Genomic DNA, 24,457 nt, shown 5'->3' on the forward strand with positions numbered 1-24,457 from the left:
TGAAGAACAAGGCAGCTTTTGCAAGAGCGCTGTTTAATATTAGTGAGCCAAATTTTTTAATCTATCATCATTTTACATTTATGAAGTTCATTTTCATCCTCTTAATCAGAGATCTAAAGCTGGCAGACTTGAGAATTTATTTGGCCAGCTGTTTAGTCTCTTGGACCAGTGTTCTGAAAGAATCTAGTCATGGTCCTAAACAGAGACCACCTTGGTTCACATCCCAGCTCCCCCAGCCTCCACCTGTGCTGCTCACACATGCTGACCTCAATTTTCTCAGCTGCCAAATGGGGTAATAGTAGTTCTTGCCTCCTAGTTATATGAGAGACTTAAGTACGTTCATTGATAGAAAGCTTATAAAAGAGTGTCTGGAATAGAGTAAATGCTCAATAAAGGTTAGCTATCAACATTAAAATGTAGATTTCTGCCGGACGCATTGGCTCGTACCTGTAATCCCAGAACTTTGGGAGGCCGAGGTGGGTGGATTGCTTGAGGTCAGAAATTCAAGACCAGCCTGGCCAATATGGTGAAACCCCATCTCTTCTAAAAATAAAATCAGTCAGGCATGGTGCTGGGCGCCTTTAGTCCTAGCTACTGAGGCAGGAGAACTGCTTGAACCCAGGAGGGGAGATTGCAGTGAGCCGAGATCGTGGCACCGCACTACAGCCTGGGCGACAGAGTGAGACTCAGTCTCAAAAGAAAAGAAAATAGAATAAAACGTAAATTTCTAGATTTTCTTGATTTCCTCACCACCACACTTACCTGGATCCAGGTGGTGTCTGCCCACTTTCGGTGGTGCGGAAGGCTGTTGGATCACCCACAGCACTTAGTCACCTAGCCATCCCCATGGGATGGGCATGCTGCAGCCAGTCCTGCAGGCCTTTGCATTGGTGACCCTATGGGCTTCGTTGAAATCACACGTCCATCATTGCTCCTCCCCAGGAGCCACGAATTCCAGCACTCATTTCACAGCACCAGCCCTGGGGCTGCCCTGGGACTCCACACCCACATTCTGGTGATAGACCTGGAGCAAGAGGCTTCCAAGCCCCCTCAATCAAACTCTTGCTTTCCTGCCCAGCCTTGTTGCTCACCTCTCTCCCCCTCCAACTTCAACTCCAGTTGGATCATTGCAATTACTCAGCAGTAGTATCTTGCCATCCCGTGAAGTATGAACTCAGAAAGAGTTCCAGAGACAGTCCTTCTAAGATGTGTTCCCCTGGCTAACTTACTCTTGTGCATTCTAGTCTCAGCTGAAATGTTAGTTCTTCTAGAACACTTACTTGGCCTGCAGAGGCTGAATGAGCTGGCCCACTGTGTGCTCCTTCAGTCCCCCAATAAACATGTGTTAAATGGATGGATGACACAGAGTTTCTGTTCAGGTACAGGAAAAGGGACCAGAATTCTGTTTACAAAAGCAAGCAAGAAAGAGACAAGATAAGACAAGACAAGACAAGCATTTACTGAACACCTACTATACACAAAGTTTCACAATAATCTTATGAAGTAGCTGTTATAAGCCGTTTTTTTTTTATCTTTTTTGAGGAGGAGTCTCGCTCTGTTGCCCAGGCTATACTGCAATGGCTCGATCTTGGCCCACTGCAACCTCCGGCTTCCGGGTTCAAGCAATTCTCCTGCCTCAGCCTCCCAAGTAGCTGGCATTGCAGGTGCATGCCGCCACGCTCAGCTAATATTTTTTGTATTTTAGTAGAGATGGGGTTTCACCATGTTGCCCACGCTGGTCTCGAACTCCTGAGCTCAGGCAATCCACCCGCCTCGGCCTCCCAAAGTGCTAGCATTACAAGCATGAGTCACCGCGCCTATAAGCCCCTTTATAAGAAAACTGAGGCTCAGAGAAGTTAAATGGTTTGTTCGAGGCCATTGAGGTAGAACAGAGGTCAGCAAAGTTTTTCTATAAAGGGACAGGTAGCAAATACTTTTTAGGCTTTGTGAGTCACATGGTCTGTGTCATAGCTATTCAACTCTGCCAGTGTTAGCACAAAAGCAGTCATAGACAATACATAAACAAATGGGTTGGGCTGTGTTCTAATAAGATTTTATGTACAAAATGGGCAAGGGGCAGGATTTGACCTATGGACTGTAGTTGGTGAACCCTGAGTTAGACAGTCATCTAAGAAAGATGGAACCCATGTTTGTCCATTAGGTATGAAAGCCTCTCATACAAGAAGCTGGAGGAAGACAGGTTCATAGAAAAAACAGTGAAGATCCAGGAAGGGGTGTTTGCTATGAGAAAGACCAAAGCAAATACAGTCCATCTCATCATGAGAGCTCATATCTTTTACTTTTCTATAAAACATTGATTGATCAACTACTGTGTGCTAGGACTTTGCCAAGTGTTTGGGGGACCCAACCATGAGTAAGGCCAGTTCCTGCCCTCTCTTAACCTATAGTGTATTAGACTGTTTTCACACTGCTATAAAGAAATGCCTGAGACTGGGTAATTTACAAAGGAAAAAGGTTTAATTGACTCACAGTTCCAAATGGCTGGGGAGACCTCAGGAAACTTACAATCATAGCAGAAGGCAAAGGAAAAGCAGGCACCTCCTTCACAAGATAGCAGGAGAGGGAGAGAGAGCATGAAGGGGAAAGAACTCCACGCTTATCAAACAACTGGATCTTTTGAGACTTACTCACTGTCAGGAGAACAGCATGGGGGAAATCACCTCCGGGATCCAATCACCTCCGACCAAGTTCCTCCCTCGACACATAGGGATTACGATTCCAAATGAAATTTGGGTGGGGACACAGAACCAAACCATATCATACAGAATGGTAAATGAAATGATAATTATGCACGTTCTTTCCGTCATTATATATTTACCCAGCACCTACTGTGTGCTGCAAATGAGACTACAGCTATGAACAAATCAAGGCTTGGTCTCTGTTCTTAGGGAGGTTACAGCCCAGCTGCAGAAAAGGACATGAAATAATAATCACACAGATAAATATTTAATTACAAATTGGGATAAATGCCATGAAGGAAATAACATGATGCTATGAGAGAGAATAACAGGAGAAAATTCATTTAGGTTATCAGGGAGAGGGCTGGTCAGGGAAGAACTCTCTGGAGAAATGGTAAATGCTAGAAAACTGAGACAGCAAAAGGTAGAGGCAGTTCAAAGGAAGTAAGGTTAGAAGAGGCTTCTGGAAGGCCATGCCATTTGAACTTGACTTGGAAAGATGAGTGGGACTTGGAAGTGCAGGAACCAGCCTGCCACATGCAGTTGTACAGACTGTGCACTGCTCAACTCCAGCAGGCACATTCACATGAACACAGTGGGAATGGCACCCCCTAGGGTTGTGCAGTTGTACAACTGTCTCCAGCAACGCTGTGCTGCAGTGGGGAGAAAAAGCATTCCTAAAGAAGGGAACAAGGCACCAGGTAATAGTTAGCAGTCCCTTAATTTCACCAGGACTGTGAACAAATTGCCCTGCCTTAAATGCTTCCTGTTCGGTGTTCTCCCTCTACCTTTTCCTCCATGGCCTGCAGTTTGTGCATCATGGGGAATTCTCAGACCTCCTCAGCAGCTGTGATGAATGTTTTCTTATTGCCGGTAACCATTCCCCTGCGAGTCCCTTGCCCGGTTCCCCATCAGCCCTCCTTCTGGCTGCCGTGTGTTAAGAGGGTACTCAGCCCCATACTTATTACTCCAGTTTAATGAGCTGGTGGCAAAACTTGCTGATATAAAATTTATATTTATTGAATCTGATTGTCCCTGAGCCTACTTCTGCATGTGTAGCCTGCTTGTCCTAGAAGCTGGGACCACTCTGGATTATTGTGTTACAGTTTTATTGATGGGTGACCCATTTGCTCATTTCTTTGTACAGGAAGTCACACCCCCTCCCATCTCCACTGACTGGGTGCAGGCTGGTTTTCCACCTGGCAACTCTCTAAGCCAAGTAGGGAAGAATTAGGGCAGGAGTCCAAATTCATGTGCCTGCCAGGACCAGGCGGGCATGACAAATTAGTGAATTGGGCTGGGAGAGAGGGGAAGAGACAAACTAGAGAGCACAGACATCACCTAAAAGTGATGGCCCTACTGGGTTCCTAGCCATTGTTGCCAGCCCATATGCAAATGATCCCCATTGTGAGAGGATCTTCAATTTTCCAAGAATTTGGGAAAGGGGGATTTGTGTGTGCGTTTCTGATATCTTTCCAGTTTAAATACCTGCAATTAATTTTTAAGGATATTTTAACACAGAAGTCAAACAAATTACTTCTGGAGGTCAAATCCAACCCTTGGATTTCTGTTCACCATCTCTGAGCTCAAGGAAGCTGAAAAATCTGAAGATAAGAACACCCTTTCCTGGGGGAAACCATAGGTCATCTGACCTGAAAGAGACCAACTTTTTCAAGGCAGAAAGATGTGCTGCTTAAGAGAACAGGCTTTAGAGTCAAACAGATTTGAATTCAAATGCAGGCTCCACCCTCCTTGTGTGACCTTGGGCAAGTCCTTCACCTGCTGAACCTCAGGTCCCTCATCTGAGAACCAGAGAGAAGTCTACCTGCTTTGCGGGGTTGCTATGTGGAATTAAGGCTTGCTTCGATCCAGTGAAACATGAGCACAATGATGTGTATTTGCTCCAGGAAGAAACTTTAAGAGCCAATGCACCATGTGCTATGTGCTCCTTCTTGTACTGTGACCACATGTCACAATTTGGAGCCTCCATCATCCTGGGTTCCTCAGTAACAATGAGGAAAAGATTCCCCTGCTGACCTTCAGCAGACACACAGCATGTGGAAAAAGTAAGTTCTATTCTAGCTAAGCCATAGCGTATTTGGAATTCTTTTTTTCTTTTGTTACTGCAGCAAAGCCTACCCCATCCTGATTGGTATGTAGGATGGGGTAGGCTTGCTGTAGCAACAAAAAATTACAAAATTACTGAATTTTGCAATTACTTTTCATTGCAAAAACTGCAAAATTGCAAAATTAGTACATTTTGCAATTATTTTTAATTGCAAAAATCACAATTACTTTTGCACCAACCGAATATCTCATAACGTTGTTCTAAGAGTTAAATGAATTATTAAATATACATGAAACACAGAACAGTGCCTAGACATGGTAAGCCCTTCTAATTATTGGCTTTGTTATAATATCACATAATTCCAACATTTCAGTGGCTTACAACCACAAAAGCTTACTTCCTGGTTTCTTGCTAAAGGGCAGCCCCTCTCTGGGATAAGCCCTAAGATGTACCATTCTTGTGACAGAGGAAAGGAACAAGGGAGCTGGCAGAAAAGTTGCTCAGACATCCATCACATCCCTCCAGACACCACTGGCCAAAGCAAGTCACAGGGCCAAGTCCAATATCAGTGTGACAAGAACATTGCTCCTCTCACTGGGAGGCATGTCAATCACACAGCAATGAGCAGGAATGTATAATCCTCTTATCAGGAGGCAAATAATCGGGGGGGGAATTATAAAATCTAAAATACCCCTCAGTAAAAGTTAGTGATTATGCTTTTCGCACATGGTAAAAGGAGTCGGCAGGGAAAAGTTCGGGCTCTGAAGTACAAAGATATAGGAGAAGATGAGGAGGATGACTGGGAGTTTGTCCTTTTATTTGGCCTCTTGGATATCATGGTTGGGAGACACAGCCAAAGGAGCCAGTTTCAACATAAAATCCAAACACAGGCTGGGTGTGGTGGCTCACACCTGTAATCCCAGCACTTTGGGAGGCCACGGCAGGAGGCTCACTTGAGTTCAGGAGTTCAAGACCAGCCTGGTCAACATGGTGAAACCCTATCTCTACTAAAAATACAAAAATTAGCCAGGTGTGGTGTTGCCCACCTGTTATCCCAGCTACTCAAGAGGCTGAGGCACGAGAATCGTTTGAACCTGGGAGGCAGAGGTTGCAGTGACCCGAGATTGTGCCACTGCACTTCAGCCTGAATGACAGAGCAAGATTCCATCAAAAAAAAAAAAAAAAAAGGACTGTCGTAGATCCTAGGTCCACAGGATAAAATATGACTCAGAGCCAGAGTAGCCGAGAAAGGCCTTCTCTCCACCCTGGGACTAGGATGCAGCAAGAAATGGACACAGATGCAGTGTTTTACATCATCTCCAGGGATTGTCATTTTTGGAGGGTGGAGGACAGAACTCCCTGACCAAGGGCTTGGCATTTTCAGAGGCACCAACTCAGTAGCCACAGCGAATGTCCTTCCTTCTCACGTCTTATCAGACAGCCAAGGTCAGCCAGAGGATGCAGAGTGGGAGCTGAGAGGACTGGTCAGGGGGACACGTGAGAAACCCGTGGGACTACAGGGATGACGAAGGAAGACTCAGGGTTGGGTCCACGGGCATCGTGTGTTATGCAGTCAAATGCATGAACCAGCAAACGCTGAACCGTGCTAGTCAACAAGTCTCTTTTGGTCCTCACAGGTTGCTGAGCTTGGCAAAATCAGGTCACTAGTAAAACTGCACACACACAAGGGCAAGATGTACGCACACCCAAAAATTATCTCTAGGCAGAAATATGCAGACAGCACCACTGGACATTCAGAAGGCGTTTTCTCACCTCCACAGGCTGGGGGAAAGGGGTATGCTGCCAAAAGGCAGGCCAAGGTGGCAGCTGTGACTGCCAGCTGGTGTCAAGATGGGATGGGAAAGCATCAAAGGGGTGGTGATGTTCCCTTCTGGAAGTCCCCAAGACGCAGACTATATTCTGGAAGGAGATGAGTAACTATGGGTTGGAAATGAGGGTTCATATTAACATTATTCAATAATTATTATTAAAAATATTTTTAAAGCTTGTAATTAGGTTGGCTCATACGAAATTGATATTTGACCAACTCTCATATGACCAGACTCATATGAATTGATATTTTACCGGTTCTGACCTGGGCGATTTCATAAAGCACAGTTTCACAGGGGGTAACCTAACATACGCCAGACACTGTGCTAGGCAGTTAACACATAATCATTTTACTCAATACCCCTCTAGCCCTCAGTATTAGTCCATCTTCATGCTGCTGATAAAGACATACCTGAGACTGCACAATTTACAAAAGAAAGAGATTTAATGGACTGAGAGTTCCACGTGGCTGGGGAGGCCTCACAATCCTGGTGGAAGGTGAAAGGCACATCTCACATGGTGGCAGATAAGAGAAGAGAACGTATGCAGGGAAACTACCCTTTATAAAACCATAAGATCTCATGAGACTTATTCACTATCACAAAAATAGCACAGGAAAGACCTACCTCCATGATTCAATTACCTCCCACCGGGTCCCTCCCATAACACGTGGGAACTGTGGGAGCTACAATTTAAGATGAGATTTGGGTGGAGACACAGCCAAGCCATATCACCCTCCGAGGCAGATTCCATTACTATCTCCATTTAACAGAGGAGACTGCGGTTAAATTATTTGCCTGAGCTGGGCGTGGTGGCACGTGGCTATAAACCCAGCTACTCAGGAGGCTGAAGCAGGAGGATCACTTGAACCAAGAAGGTCAAGGCTGCAGTGAGCCATGATCATACCACTGCAATCCAGCCTCTTAAGATAAAAATAAAAAATAAATTTAAAAAAATTATTTGCCCAGCCGGGCGCAGTGGCTCACACCTATAATCCCAACACTTCAGGAGGCCGACGTGGGCGGATCATGAGATCAGAAGATCAAGACCATCCTAGCCAACATGGTGAAATCCCATCTCTACAAAAAATACAAAAAATTAGCTGGGTGTGGTAGGTGCATGCCTGTGGTCCCAGCAACTTGGAAGGCTGAGACAAAGAATCACTTGAACCTGAGAGGTGGAGGTTGCAGTGAGCTGAGATCATGCCACTGCACTCCAGCCTGTTGACAGAGCATGACTGTCTCAAAAACAAACAAATAAACAAAAACTTATTTGCCCAATGTCACATGGCTAATAAATTACAGACCTAAGATATAACCCAGAGGGTGAGAATCTGGGGCCCAAACTTTTCACTACAGGGCTCTGGCTGCTCAACGTGGGTTCCAAGGATCAACAGCAGCAAGCCTTTCCTGGGAGCTTGTTTGAAATGCAAAGTCTTATTTGCACATCCATGATCACGGCAGCATTATTCACAATAAGCAAAAGATGGAAACAACCCAAATGTCAGCATGCTGACTGATGAATGGATAAAATGGATAAATGTAGTATATACAACAGTATATTATCCAGTCTTAAAAAGGAAGAAAATACTGACATACGCTGCACCTTGAGGACATTGTGCTAGGTAAAATAAGCCAGTCATAAAAAGACAAATACTGTGTGATTCCACTTATATGAGGTCCCTAGAGTAGTCAAATTCATAGAGACAAAAAGTAGAATGGAGGTTGCTGGGAGTTGGGGAGAGGGAAGAATGGGGAGTTGTTTAATGGGTAGATTTTCAGCTGAAAACTGAAGATAAAAACAGTTCTGGAGACTGGTTATACAACAATGTGATACACTTAATGCCACAAAACTGTATACTTAAAAATACTTATAATGATAAGCTTTGTATTATGTATATTTTATCACAATAAAAATGATTTCAGGCCGGGCATGATGGCTCACATCTGTAATCCCAGCGCTTTGGGAGGCCGAGGCAGGCGGATAGCCTGAGGTCAGGAGTTCAAGACCAGCCTGGCCAACATGGTGAAACCCCGTCTCTACTAAAAATACAAAAATTAGCTAGGGATGGTGGCCTGCACCTGTAATCCCAGCTACTCAGGAGGCTGAGGCATGAGAATCGCTTGAACCCAGGAGGTGGAGGTTGTAGTAAGTCATGATTGCTCCACTGCACTCCTGCCTGGGAGACAGAGCAAGACTCTGTCTCTAAAATTGATTAATTAATTAATTCACAAAAGGCAGAGTCTCAGGACATGCCAAGTTTGTTTTTTGTTTTTTTTTTAAAGACAGGGTCTTGCACTGTTGCCCAGGCTAGAGTACATAGAGCGCAGTGGTGCAATCGTGGCTCACTGTAGCCTCAAGCTCCTGGGCTAAGGAGATCCTCCTGTCTCAGCCTTCTGAGTTCCTAAAACTACAGGGGCATGCCACCATGCCCAGCTAATTTTTTTAGTTTTTTAGAAAGGGAGGTCTCATTTTGTTGCCCAGGATGGTCTTGAACTCCTGGCCTCAAGTGATTCTCCCGTCTTGGCCATCCAAAGTGCTGGGATTACAGGTGTGAGCCACTGTACCCAGCCAAGACTTGCCTTTATGATAAGATCCTCAGGTATCCTGTGCACATTAACACTTGAGGAGCATTACCACTGACTAGACTATCAGGCCGCCCTTATAGGGATGGCCGTTTACAGGGAAGAGTACAAGGTAGCATAAATGCAGAAAACAAGGGGGAGCAGCTCTGAACACAGGTTCCCCTTTGCAGGTGTGCTCCATGCTTAGGAGGCAATTGCACTCCAGCCTCCTCCCTTTCCCACCCTACACCAGGAAGTGCTCTTGACTAATGGAGTCTTGGCGTGCCAGCCATCAGCTGGGACAACACGGCTTGCTTCCCCCACCATGTTTAGCTTGGCTGCTTGGAGCCCCTTGGCTGCCAACTGAAGTCACTGTAGTGCTCTGAGCTCTGCTACAGATGAAATTAATTCCTCCAGAGCTGAGGAAGCCTGGGCAGGCAGAGGAGCGGGCGCTGGGCTGGTGGAGCAAACTGCTTTGGCAGCAGCTGTTCCATTTGGGGAACTAATGAGACTCGAGGAAAAACCTGCCGAGGGATGCCAAGTGCTTGTTTGTTTGTGGAGTTGATATAGCCTTGGCCAAATTGGACAATGATGCAAAAATGTCCATCATTTTTTTTTTTCTGTTCAATTTTGTGACTCCGTCTTGCATTTCAGAAGAAGAAGGATTAAAACTGTGTCTGTCGCCAGGCTACCCCTCAGTTCCACAGAGATTCAGAGAAGATAAGCACCTTACAATGCAGGTATTCCAAAAGATCATTGTCTGCATTTCCTACTGACTCATTCACCACCAAGCCCCGATCTCACCTCCTAAGTGTTTTTTTCAAAACTGTTTGGTTCTCTGCTGCTTTTTGTAGCCAATGCATATCTCTTTGCAGCAGATACAACATTTTAAAAGCCGCAAACCCAGGTGAGCAAAAATATAATCTCTTTTACTTCCTTATAACTGAATTTTATTATTTCTCAGGGCCCCCACTCTATGTGGCTGCAGTAAACCTAATCCTGTTCAATTGAGGATAAACTCGGACAATTCAGGAAGAACTCAGCAAATTCAAGGTTTCATTGGTTATTTCATGGTCTACTTCCTTCTGCCTTCTCCTTCCAGTTGCATCGCATTTCTGGGAGGTGTTCATAGCATCATGGCATTGGTGGGGGGCATTCTTTGGCCCTTGGATATCCCTTTGGTAGCCACTGAGAAGTTGCTTCTCTTCAATCAACGTCGTTACTCCTCTTGACTTCGTGGGGACTTAATGCTTTCTGGTCCCACTAGTCAGTGATGGCCATTTTCCATCATTCCCTGTACAAGGCTCTCACCACTCCCACCATGCTAACCTTGGCCACAGAAGCATGTTCTCTTCTCCTAGGAGATGCCGGGGATGTTGATGACACAGTGAGCCTGCCCCTGACCAGTGTTGACTCAGACAACACTAACAGCCACCTCTTATCTACCATTTCAAGCTGAGCCGGGTAGAGGCTTCTCTGAAAGGCCTGACAGCTGAGGCACCAGTCCCCAACGCTCTTGACCTCCCAACCTCACTAGTAAACTAGAGTTTACTTATGCAACCCCTCCCCTACTTGAGAGTCAGGTGAGGGAACAAGAGCCAAAGTTCTTTCCAAAATAGACTTGTGGCAGATTGGATTTCCCAAAGATGGGGGCAATAACGTCTCTTGTCCAACTTGCTCTTCTTATAATGTAACCTTGATACTCCATCCATGGAGTGGTGGAGTCTGTATCTCCTTCTGTTTTAGTCCATTTTCTATTGCATATAACAGAATACCTTAAACTGGGAAATTTATAAAGAAATGAAATTTATTTCCTAGAGTTCTGGAGGCTGAGAAGTCCAAGGTCAAGGCGGTTGCATCTGGTGAGGACCTTCTTGCTGGTAGGGACTCTCTGCAGAGTTCTGAGGAGGGCACTACATGGGAAGGGGGCTGAGTGTGCTAGCTCAGGTGTCTCTTTCTTATAAAGTTAGCAATGCCGCTCCCATAATAACCCATTAATTCATTAACCCATCAATCCATGAATGAATTAATCTATTCATGAGGGCAGAGCATCCATGGTCCAATCACCTCTTAAAGGCTTCACATTTCAATACTGTCACATTAGGGTTTTAAGTTTCAACCTAAGTTTTGGAGGGGATAAACATTCAAACCATAGCACCTTCCCTTGAACCTGAGCAGAACGTTATGACTGCCTCCATCAATAGAGGACGGTGGAAGAGATACTATATGACTTCCAAGGTTAGATCATTTTAAAGCTATGCATTTCTGTCCTCCTCTCTTGGGATACTTGCTCTTAGCACCCAAATCCCATGCTGCAGAAAAGTCCAAGTAGCCATGCAGAGACTTGTGGAGAGGACTGAGATCCCTGACCCTAGCCCCAGCTGAGTTTTCCAACAGTCAGCACCAACTTACCAGCCCTATGAATGAGCCATCCTGAAAACAGATCTCCTAACCACCTCCCAACCCCACTCCATCAAGCCATCCCAGCTGATGTCACTGGAGCAGAGAAGGACCTGCCCAAACTGCAGAACAGTGAGCAAAATAAATAATAATTGTTGTTTTAAGCCACTAAGTTTTGGGGTGGTTTTTGCACAGCAATAAATAACTGATTCCATACTTATCCACACCTAATTCTCTTGTATCTCCTTGTTTCTGTCTCTTCCCAGGGAGATGTTATCATTTCTGTAGTGATAAAATTGCCTCTTCATCTACCCTTTCCAAGTTTATTATGATATAAACCATACATCCTAAGCTCTTTAGGACTTAAGCTTTTGAAACCATTAAAAACAACCTGGCTTTTATAAAGCAAAATCCTTGGTTTTCAAAATTATTGTCAGTTGCCAAGCATTTCAAAAACCTGTTTTGAAACTCAAAAGCTGAGCGTTGGCTTTTTTTTTTCCTTCCTCTGTGCATGCCGTAACAGCCATCCCTGGATGGTGATGAGTATGGAATACTGCAGTCTCAGGTGGGAGGGCGGGCGAATGATATACAAAATTTCCAGAAGTGGTGGGATGTACTGGGTAATATAATACTATCATGCTATTTTTACCCAAGCAGATACAAATCTCCAGTGTGCAAGGTTATCCTGTTCCTTCATTTTATTTAAAACAACTTCAATCCAACTCTGGGAGGCCATCCACTGTCCTGGTGGAAAACGGGACTTCAGTGATTATCAGAACACCTTTTCTGAGCACCACCCCCTACCCACAAGGGGTGAACAAAAGTTCTCAGGTCTTAGCCCTATTCTTTCAAGGCAATACTCACAGGTTTTGGTTTTGCCCCAATGTGCATCTCTGCTGAGATGCACATTGTCAAAGCCAGTCAGCAAAGATTTTTTTGTAAAGGGTTAGATAGGCAGTATTTTCAACTTTGCAGGCCATACAGTCTATGTTGCAACTACTCAGTTCCGCTGTTGTATTGCAAAAGCAGCCACAGGCAAATCCATAACTGAATGGTCTCGTTTGTGTTGCAATAAAACTTCATTTACACAAACAAGTGGCAGCCATAGTTTGCTGACTCTGGGTCTAAGCCCACACAAGTCCCTTGAATTCCTGTGTTTCTCTGATTATGTCCCAGGGAGAGGCATCAAAATATTTTCTTTTGAAACAGTATCTCTGTCACTCAGGCTGGAGTGCAATGGTGGGATCATGGAATATCCAATGAGGCTTCACTGCAGCTTATGCTTGGGCATAAGGGAGGCGGCACGAGAGGGAATTCCTTAAACCAATTCCCTGAAAAGAGTGGGTAGGGCTTTTTTATTAGGCAAAACATGGAGATTGAAATCGGGGGAGGGTCTGCAGGCTGTACTGGGCAAGGCACATGAAGGGTAGGGTGTGCAGTTCAGTATATCAGGTTGCAATGGCTGTTTGGAGTCATGGGTCACCTGGTGGTCTGGCCAGCAGCAACAAGGCTATAAATCCACTGTTCAGCATTCCTTCCCAAGGTAGAATACTCTGCAACCTTGGTTATCTCCTAGAGCCAGTTCCTGGAATTCTTAGCATTGAAGTAGTGGTGTGGGTTTGTGATCAGTGAGACTGCATGAAAGAATGCTCTAGAGTATGTGAGCTGAACCAACCCCATCTCTACTGTGTCTCATTCCCCACTGAGAGAATTTATTCTCCCTCTTCTTAAGGAGAAAGAGCAGTGGTTTCCTCTTTTGGAGCTACTTCCTGCCGGCCAGGGTCATTGTTTCTGCCTAATTTATGAGGTCATAAAAACCTCTTGATTTAGTGTTTTATAGGAGCTTGGCTCCTCCTGGGATGGAAGGGGTTGGAATCCTTGCACCACTATGAGTTTGACATGAACTGTTGAAGCCTGGAAGACAAACTTCAACCACCTGCATCCCTGTTGAATATAACAGATAATTATTTTTAAAATCAAATAGCACACAGTAATAATTACTAAAATGCTTAAGCTCAGTTTAACAATGCTTATAAGAAGGGATTGAATGCCATTTGAAATTTAAGTTAGCAGGCTGGAAAACCGGTCTCCTGTTGTCTGAAATATAAAGCAAACAGACTTTTAATAGACGCATTTCTATGGAAACAGAAGAAAAACAAGCATTAATGGTGGGCACAATCTATCCAGATGTTAGATTCAAAGCATCTTTAGTTACAGAGGAAGGCAGTGGCAATCTGACATGTTCTCACCTGTATCATAAAGAATAAGCTTTAGCTTGCAGGGAATCAGGAAAAAGACAGTAGAAATCCTATTAAGTCAGAAAATGGAAGAAAAATTTGAAAACATTAGTTTGGAGACTTATAGTCCAGAAAGGACTTAAGATTCAATCCAAATAGTGGCAAATACTTTTTCTTTTCTTTTTTTTTTTTTTTTTTGAGACAGAGTCTCGCTCTGTCGCCCAGGCTGGAGTGCAGTGGCCGGATCTCAGCTCGCTGCAAGCTCCGCCTCCCGGGTTTTTACGCCATTCTCCTGCCTCAGCCTCCCGAGTAGCTGGGACTACAGGCGCCCGCCACCTCGCCCGGCTAGTTTTTTGTATTTTTTAGTAGAGAGGGGGGTTTCACCACATTAGCCAGGATGGTCTCGATCTCCTGACCTCATGATCCGCCCGTCTCGGCCTCCCAAAGTGCTGGGATAACAGGCTTGAGCTACCGCGCCTGGCCGCAAATAATTTTTCAACTCAAAAACAATGAGCAAAAACAATGAACAAGAACAGAATCTAACAGCAGGTATATTATAAGCTTTCTCCATCCAGTCTTTCGTTTTTGTCAATGACAAATCACAGCAGGACCGATTTGCAAAATAAGTTTTGATCTTATTACACTTGGCCTGATTATTTGCATAAAGCGCAACAAAAATATTTATTTCCCATACAGGCTCTCTTTTAAATTGGCTTTCCTAGAACTTTTTCCATAAGGAATATCAGATTTGACTTTTTAAAGCCTCAAGCCCAGTCGCACATTTATCTGTGCCTGCAAATACCTGTATGAGTTGGGTGGATTCCTCTCTTCTGGAGGTCTTAAGATAAACTGGGGCTTTTGGGCCTGTTAGAAAGTGATGTTCTTGCCAGGCATGGTGGCTCATGCCTGTAATCCCAGCATTTTGGGAGGCCAAGGCAAGCAAATCACCTGAGGTTGGGAGTTTGAGACAGCCTGGCCAACATGGTGAAACCTCGTCTCTACTAAAATTACAAAAATTAGCCACGTGTGGTGGCATGCACCAGTAGACTCAGCTACTCAGGAGGCTGAGGCAGGAGAATCCTTTGAACTCGGGAGGCAGAGGTTGCACTGAGCCAAGATCATGCCACCTGGGTGACAGAGTGAGACTCTGTCTCAAAAAAAAAGAAAAGAAAAGAAAAGAAAAACAAGAAAAAAGAAAGTTATATTCTTTACTTACCACAGGTTAGGAACCCTATGCAGGGGCTGGGTAGACAAGGTATGAGGCCAGTTCTCCCAAGGAGCTTTTATCAGCTCTGTAAGTCAACTTTGATTCCCTAAAGCAGTCTGCTTATATGTGAAAGCATGTCATTTCAGTGAAGGCCTTGGTAAATAACCAATATCTCCAAGTGTGTCCTATCATAAAAGAAAACAGATTCTTATTGCACTTATGCAAATAACTATATTGCTATAAGTTAAGAATACTCACAGTTTTCAAATTCTATTTGAAAATAGAGAAATCAGACAGAGAAATTTTGTTCACAGGAGCATACTTGACTCAATTGTTAAAACCTGTAAGTAGCTCAAAAGAAAAAAAAAAGTGTTCTTGACTCTGAAAAACAAAATAAAAAGGACCAGCAGCGTTTCAAGCAAAATCTTTTATTAGTTTGGTCCGTGCAATTAACTTCTGGGCTGTTCAATATTTATGAACACATTACCTCCCCAAGAAAGTCTTGGAAGTTTTTCCCTCTATTCTAATGACTCAATCCTCAAAGTTATCAGAGACCTGCATTCCAGAGTACCTGTCAGAGTCCTCTAGCTGATTATAAACTGTCTTTTGAATAAGATCAAAACAAGACGATTGTCTGTAGAGGACAAAAGTCTTAGGGCAGCCACAGTGAAAGACACAATTGACAAGGAAATCTAGTCATCTGTGTGGCACACAGCAATGTAACATAACAATCATAATTAACAACACAATACTGAGATATATTAGAATTACAGGAATTTTATATAATTTTGTGATACATACAAATAACATATAAATATAACCCAAAGAAAGTTAAACACCATTTTATAATTGACAATGTTTCCTGCATGGTTTTTACGTACCAAACAAGCTAGATACGTCTCTTTTGGACTTCAGGGAACTTAATATCTAAAAAGGTCTATCAAGTCAAAAAAAGGTTTAGAGTATGATTTTGAAAAGTTAATCAAATATCAAAGGTTTAAAACACTTTTCATCACAAAATAGAACCACAGTTTATTTTAGTCAAAGTGATTAACTCAAAGATTTCAAAAAAGCAAAAATCCATTAGTCTTTTATAGAGAGGAGACAGCTTTCCAAACAACAAAACCCAAAACAGACAGCTTGAAGTCAACTGAATCCGTCTCTTCTCTCTCCCTTTTTCCTACAGGCAAATGAAAATCTTGTTTAAAAGAGAAAACCAAATGTTACCTCTGCATTAGTGTATGAATGCTAAAGTTCATTTTAATAAAATTTTATAAACAAATCTATCGAATTGTAACCAATTTGACCATAAGGTAAGATTTTTATAAACCTTTTATAACCCTTTATAATTTTTTATTAAAGAACAGATCAATACTCCAAGAAAACCCTGCTACTCTGACACATGGGCCCAAATTCTGGCCCTGCATCAATATGATTTTATTTTAATGTGTAATTCATGGGAAAACTAAATCATCTTAATTTTAGCCAACTTTCTCACACAATTTTCTTAATAATATTAATTTTTCACCAACCTTCTTCAACTTGCTTAAACCATCCGTTTTATTCTATCTTTCTTTTAACCTAAGATAATCTTTAAACCTGCAAACCCTGAAAATCCGAGACAGGTCTCAGTTAATTTAGAAAGTTTATTTAGCCAAGGTTGAGGACGGACGCCTGAGACACAGCCTCAGCAGGTCCTGATGACATGTGGTCAAGATGGTCAAGGCACAGCTTGGTTTTATACTTTAGGGAGACAAGAGGCATCAATCAATATATGTAAGATGTACTGTACGTTCCCTCTGGAAAGAAGGGATAACTCAAGCAAGGAGGGGGCTTCCAGGTCACAGGTAGGTGAGAGACAAATGGGTTGCATTCTTTTTTTTTCTTCTCCTTTTTAAAATTATTATTCGTTTTATTATTATACTTTAAGTTCTGAGATACCTGTGCAGAACACACAGGTTTGTTACATAGGTATACACGTGCCATGATGGTTTGCTGCACCCAACAACCCATCATCTACATTAGGTATTTCTCCTAATGCTGTCCCTCCCCTAGGCCCCCACCTGCTGACAGGCCCCAGTGTGTGATGTTCCCCTCCCTGTGTCCATGTGTTCTCATTGTTCAGCTCCCACTTATGAGTGAGAACATGCAGTGTTTGGTTTTCTGTTCTTGTGTTAGTTTGCTGAGAATGATGATTTCCAGCTTCATCCATGTCCCTGCAAAGCACATAAACTCATCCTTTTTTATGGCTGCATAGTATTCCATGGTGTATATGTGCCACTTTTTCTTTATCCAGCCTGTCATTGATGGGTATTTCAGTTGGTTCCAAGTCTTTGCGAATAGTGCTGCAATAAACATACATGTGCATGTGTCTTTTAGAGCAGCATGATTTCTAATCCTTTGCGTATACACCCAATAATGGGGTTGCTGAGTCAAATGGTATTTCTGGTTCTAGATCCTTGGGGAATAGCCACACTGTCTTCCACAGCGGTTGATCTAATTTACACTCCCACTAACAGTGTAAAAGCACTCCTATTTCTCCATATCCTCTCCAGCATCTGTTGTTTCCTGACTTTTCAATGATTGCCATTCTAACTGGTGTGAGATGGTATCTCATTGTGGTTTTGATTTGCATTTCTCTAAAGACCAGTGATGATGAGCTTTTTTTCATATGTTTATTGGCTGCATAAATGTATTCTTTTGCAAAGTGTCTGTTCATATCCTTTGCCCACTTTTTGATGGGGTTGTTTGTTTCTTGTAAATTTGTTTAAGTTCTTTGTAGATTCTGGATATTAGCCCTGTGTCAGATGGATAGATTGTAAAAATTTTCTCCCATTCTGTCCATTGCCTGTTCACTCTGATGATAGTTTCTTTTGCTGTGCAGAAGCTCTTTAGTTTAATTAGGTCCCATTTGTCAATTTTGGCTTTTGTTGCCATTGCTCTTGGTGTTTGAGTCATGAAGTCTTTGCCCAGGTCTATGTCCTGAATGGTGTCTTTTGAGTTTCTGATTAGCCTTTCCAAAGGAGGCAAACAGATGTGCATTTATCTCAGCGAGCAGAGGAATGACTTTGAATAGAATGGGAAGCAGGTTTGCCCTAAGCAGTTCCCAGCTTGACTTTTCCCTTTAGCTTAGCGGTTTTGGGGTCCCAAGATTTCCAAGACTTATTTTCCTTTTACCAACCCTTTAAATTAGACAAAATTAGTTTTTCTTAAAAAACCACATTCCCATGCCGTTTTACCAAAAACATTTAATTTTTATTTTTAACATAAGCAATTATAATTATGTATCAGGTGCAGAGTCTAGGACATAGGACAGAACAGCAGATAATGTCTAACTTTCTAGCATAGCTAGGGCTCATGTCTAACACCGTATGTACCCAAATCTTACCTAGAATCTATGACTTTTTTTTTTTTTTGAGGCAGGGTCTCACTTTGTCACCCAGGCTGGAATGCAGTGTGGCATGATCTCGGCTCACTGCAACCTCTGCCTCCAGGTTCAAATAATTCTCGTGCCTCAGTCTCCCGAGTAGCTGGGATTACAGGTGTGTGCCACCACGCCTGGCTAATTTTTGTATTTTTAGTAGAGACGACGTGGTTTCACCATGTTGACCAGGCTGGTCTTGAACTCTTGGCCTCAAGTGATCTGCCCACCTCAGCCTCCCAAAGTGCTAGGATTATAGGCATGAGACATCGCGGCCAGCTGAATCTATTATTGTTAATAATAAAAACTGCAATTACTTTCACACCAACCTAATAATAGCTCTAAAGCCAGCAAGTCGAATAATTATCAAAAGTCATAAAAGCAATTTATTACTTCAAAGCCATCTAGTAAAGACAGTATCTGAGCTGTCTAATGTAGACCAAATGCTTAAATTTTGAAGTTTTTATTTTATTCATAATCTTTAAATTATTATTAGTAGTACCAAAGATTACTAAAGTCACGTGAACTAAAAGGCATTCAAGTTTTCATTTTTTGACAAAGTATATTATTTAAGCACTTATTTTTAAGCCAATTAGTTAGAGTTCTTTTTTATAAACATCACACACAACATATATAAATACACAGACAGAAGCAGATCTGGTACAGTAATAAATTTTTCATTTGCCAGTTTCTCTCTTGACAATTTTAGACCAAGAGTCTTTTGATTACCTGTTTCCTGCCTAAATAATTGTCAGCTAGGCAACTCTAAATTTGCATTTGTAAAGGAACAACTCAGGTGAAACAAGTTAGAAGACTGATATTTTACTCAAACCAAGGGAAAATGGTGTGAGCAAAAGTTCAACTAAGATGGCCAGGAAACGGACCAGGTGCGGTGGCTCAAGCCTGTAATCCCAGCACTTTGGGAGGCCAAGGCGGACAGACTGCTTGAGGTCAGGAGTTCAAGACCAGCCTGACCAACATGGTGAAACCCTGTCTGTACTAAAAACTACAAAAATTAGCTGGGCATCGTGGCACATGCCTGTAATCCCAGCTACTCAGGAGACTTAGGCACGAGAATCACTTGAACCTGGGAGGTGGAGGTTGCAGTGAGCCGAGAAGACTGAGCCACTGTACTCCAGCCTAGGCCACAGAACAGGCCACTCCATCTCAAAAAAAAAAAAAAAAAAGATAGCTAGGAAAAGCAGACACTCTTACTCATGGAGATTTCCTTAAAGATGTAAATTTTTTAATTGGATTATTGGCTTTGGGGTGGAGCCTTTTAAGGAACAAGGCCAGAAAAGTTCATTTCTAAGGCCTAACAAGCAGGCACAGCTGGATGGCAAAACAGATTCCCAGGGATTGAGGATCCCATTTTTATCCCGAGTCCTGGTTCCCCAAAAAGAGGGAAATGCTACACGACAGGACAGTGCAATGCTTCCACAGCGCATCTCACTGCAAGGACATTTCTCCAATGCTGGTGGGCAGCCCAGTACCAATCAGAGCAGTTGGTAATCAGCCCATCCCCTCATTCCATATCTTCTAGGTACCCAAGAGCACACTTTTCTTATCTAAATGTTCAAAGAAAGAAGTATCGCCCTGTAATAATAAACATTCACTGTAAGCAACCATCATTAGCCATCCCTAAAAGTCTATTTCTCATCTAGCTGTTACACACCAAAGCTAAAAGTTTTCTCATAAACTAGTATGTGATACCCCCCAAAGTCAAAATGTTTAGGTAATGTAATACAAAACAAAGCAAAGCATTAGATTGTGAGATGAATCTGTCTGCTTACAATTCATGGGGTTCTATGAGGAAAACAGAGGTTTCTCCCCAAACAGGGTCTGTGATGCCTCCTCTGTTTCTCCAAGGAGTCCTAGGCTGTTAGAAATGACCTTAGGTCCTCTCTTGCAGGCATTGTGGGTGGAAAGGAGACAGACAGAAGTAAATGGAGAAACAATTTAGTCAACTAAGAAGAAAAAAAAATTTCAAAACCCAAGATCCAAGAAGAAAAACAAAAGCATAAAAGACTTTTAAAATTAATCCGGCTTTTAACCATAGAGCTCTTTTTCAAAAAGAAAAATATATATTTTAAAATATTTTATTACCAGACTTTAGCCAGGACAAACAGTCAATACCTCTGGCTTTTAAGCGTTTTCTCCCCACAGGTATTTTCCAAATGAAACAATAAGCCTTAACTAAGATTATGACTTAATCATGGATGCACAAAGTGTTTCCAAAGAGATGACAAGCAGTTTTTAGAAGATCTAGAATCGCCCCAGAGGTAGCTCAGAGAAAAAACAAAAAATTCAAGACAGGAAATCAGAAGCTGTCCATGGAGGGGAAAAGAATTAATAAATGGCAAAAGTCCCACATGTTATCAAACTAGAAAGAACTCATTCCCTAAGCCAGGAATTGAACCCTAGCCACTTTCATCAAATGACAAACCCTTAGCTACTGAACCATAGTATGAGGCAGCCACCGCTGTTTCTCCCAGAAGGTATCTAGAGCAGTCATTGTTGAAGTTGCAGAACATTTTTAACTGCTCAAGAGAATTTTTTTTTTATTATACTTTAAGTTCTAGGGTACATGTGCACAATGTGCAGGTTTGTTACATATGTATACATGTGCCATGTTGGTGTGCTGCACCCATTAACTCGTCATTTACATTAGGTATATCTCCTAATGATATCCCTCCCCCCTTCCCCCACCCCACAACAGGTCCCGGTATATGATGTTCCCCTTCCTATGTCCAAGTGATCTCATTGTTCAATTCCCACCTATGAGTGAGAACATGCAGTGTTTGGTTTCCTGTTCTTGCGATAGTTTGCTGAGAATGATGGTTTCCAGCTGCATCCATGTCCCTACAAAGGACATGAACTCATCCTTTTTTATGGCTGCAGAGAATTCCATGGTGTATACGTGCCACATTTTCTTAATCCAGTCTGTCACTGATGGACATTTGGGTTGGTTCCAAGTCTTTGCTATTGTGAATAGTGCGTGCCGAAGACTAGTTGTGACATGACCATGTTCCTTTCAGACCAAATGCCTGATATGAACCCAAAAATTCTCACCCTCCAGATGGCAAAGACCAGAAGAAAGTATGCCTACATGGTCACAAAGTCAAGCTCTCAAGGACATAAAACGAAACGAGGGGAATCCTCACCCAGTTTTTATTTCAGGGACCCACAGTAAAGTTTGTAACTGACTAGTCTGCTGGGCTGTCTCAAACAGCAAGCCTACACAATTTCTATTCCCAGGTTCTGTCTTGTGGTGCCCCTCTCCACGACAGAACAACACAGACAAATCCTTTTTCCCATTAATCAAAACCTTACAGAGAAAACAAACAGTGATTTTTACCATTCACTCAACTGGTTTGCATAGAGAGAGAGAAGCCAGGAACCTGGATGGTAAGAAATGCTTACCCTCTTGCTAGCATGCCAGGCTTTTGGATTCCATTTCTCTGCAGCTCCCAGAAGAGCAGAGCTGCTTTTGCTGAGTTTACTCACTGCACCATAGCTATGGGGGGCCAAGTCACATTACAAAAGAAAATCATCTATTTCCATTTCATGGAACCACAGGCAAGAGCCTTCAAATTACTGAACTCTATAGGTGCAGGTGAACCATTTGATCTCTGAACTTTTCTTTTTTTTTCTTTTTCTTTTTGAGATGGAATCTCACTCCTGTTGTGCAGGCTGGAGTGCAGTGGCAGATCTTGGCTCACTGCAACCTCGACCTCCCGGGTTCAAGCGATTCTCCTTCCTCAGCCTCCCACGTAGCTGGGATTACAGGCATGTACCACCATGCCTGGCTAATTTTTTTTATTTTTAGTAGAGACAGGGTTTCACCATGTTGGCCAGGCTGGTCTTGAACTTCTGACCGCAGGTGATCCACCCGCCTCAGCCTCCCAAAGTGCTAGGATTACGGGCGTGAGCCACCACAGCCGGCCTGAACTTTTCTTATTGTGCAGAAAACCCATACTGACAGTCACCCCCTAGGCATCCCTGGTGCCTTCCTGAAGAACAGCCAGGCATCACCAGCACGCTGTCTCAGCCATTCTCCCTACACTTAAAGGGCCACACATGAGACAGATGCCCAGAAAGATGATAGGCCTCTCTTCCCTATCAGAGGTGACAAAGGGAAGTGAAGTAATGAGGGGTTTTGAATAGAGTTACAGGATCAAGGGCCAAGGTGCCAGGTAGGGAGAGGGAAAAGAGAGAGAGAGATTTTCTTGGGGCTCAACCCCAAACCAGCTTAGGCCAGGGGATGGATGCAGCCCATCTCACTGCCTGCTGGGTTGATCAGATCCAGATATCACCTGTTTCAATCCATCCCTCAGGGATGTCTATAAGTAAAACAGGGAAGCCATTTCAACCTGTTTCTCAAGGATATCTCTTTAGGCCAGGGGTCCCCAACCCCTTTCCGTAGCCTGTTAGGAACTGGGCCACAACAGTAGGAAGTGAGCAGTGGACAAGCAAGCGAGACTTCACCTGTGTTTATAACTGCTCCCCATTGCTCCATTGCTGGCATTACCATCAGATCAGTAATAGCATCAGATTTTCATCGGAGCAGAACCTCATTGTGAACTGCACATGTAAGGGATCTAGGCTGTGCAGTTTTGTTTTGTTTTGTTTTGTTTTTTTGAGATAGAGTCTCGCTGTGTCACCCAGGCTGGAGTGCAGTGGTCAGATCTCAGCTCACTGCAACCTCTGCCTCCAGGGTTCAAGCAACTTTCCTGCCTCAGCCTCCTGAGTAGCTGGGATTACAGGTGCATGCCACCACGCCCAGCTAATTTTTTTGAATTTTTAGTAGAGACGGGGTTTCACCATGTTGGTCAGGCTGGTCTCAAACTCCTGACCTCGTGATCCACCTGCCTTGGCCTCCCAAAATGCTGGGATTACAGGTGCGAGCCACCGCACCTGGCTAGGTTGTGCACTTCTCATGAGAATCTAATGCCTGATGATCTATCTCTGTCTCCCATTACTCTCAGATGGGACCGTCTAGTTGCAGGAAAACAAGCTCAGGGCTCCCACTGATTCCATGTTATTGTGAGCTTTATAATTATTTCATTATATATCACAATATAATAGTAACAGAAATAAAGTGCACAGTAAGTGTAATGCACTTGAGTCATCCCAAAACCATCCCCCTGACCCCGGTCCATGGAATAATATTCTTCCACAAAACTGGTCCCTGGTGCCAAAAAGGTTAGGGACCACTGCTTTAGGCTACCCAAAGCAGTAAGAAGTAGAGACGAGAAGTAAAGCACCCGAGTGACAGAAAAGACAGAGAAGGGAAGGGAGAGAAAGAGAAAGAAGGGGAGAGAGAAAAGTATTGCTAGTTGAAGGGAGGTGAGGAAGTTGGGGAGGCTTCACCCATCACAATGACACTGAATCAAAAGTTCAGGTGGCCACTTGTCAGCTACAAAGGGATCTTGTCCAGCAGTCCCATCAGCTCACAAGTCTCCCCCTGAGAGAGAGAAAGGCTCCCCGTGTCCTGTAACCCCAGACAAGCCCGCAAAGAATATGTTAGCAACCACAGGTTCTTGGGCTCTCAATGCAACAGAAATTGAGATGGTACTGAAAGAGTTTTCCCAAACAAGGCTTCATTGGAGCTTATGCTTGGGCATAAGGGAGGCAGCATAAGAGAGAGAATTCCCTGAACTAATGACTTGAAGAGTGGGTAGTGCTTTTTTACTAATCAAAGCACAGGAATTGACCTCAGGGTAGAGTATAGAGGCTGAGCTGGGCAAAGCATGTGAAGGTAAGGTATGCAGGTCATCAGATCTGGTTGCAATGGTTTTCCTGAGTCATTGGTCCAGACTGCAACAACAAGGCTGCAAACAAATTGTTCAGCATTCCTTCCCCAGGTGGGACACTCCACAACCTTAGTTTTCTCCTAGAGCCAGTTCCTGGAATTTTTAGCAGTGAGGTCGTGGTGTGGTTTTGTGATGGGCGGGAATGCATGAAAGAATGCTCTAGAAGAGGTGAGCTGAAACCAAGCCCCATCTCTACCGTGTCTCACTAAGTGCTC

The sequence above is a fragment of the Trachypithecus francoisi genome, unplaced genomic scaffold (assembly GCF_009764315.1).
Source record: "Trachypithecus francoisi isolate TF-2019V2 unplaced genomic scaffold, Tfra_2.0 Lachesis_group10, whole genome shotgun sequence".
Lineage (NCBI taxonomy): Eukaryota > Metazoa > Chordata > Mammalia > Primates > Cercopithecidae > Trachypithecus > Trachypithecus francoisi.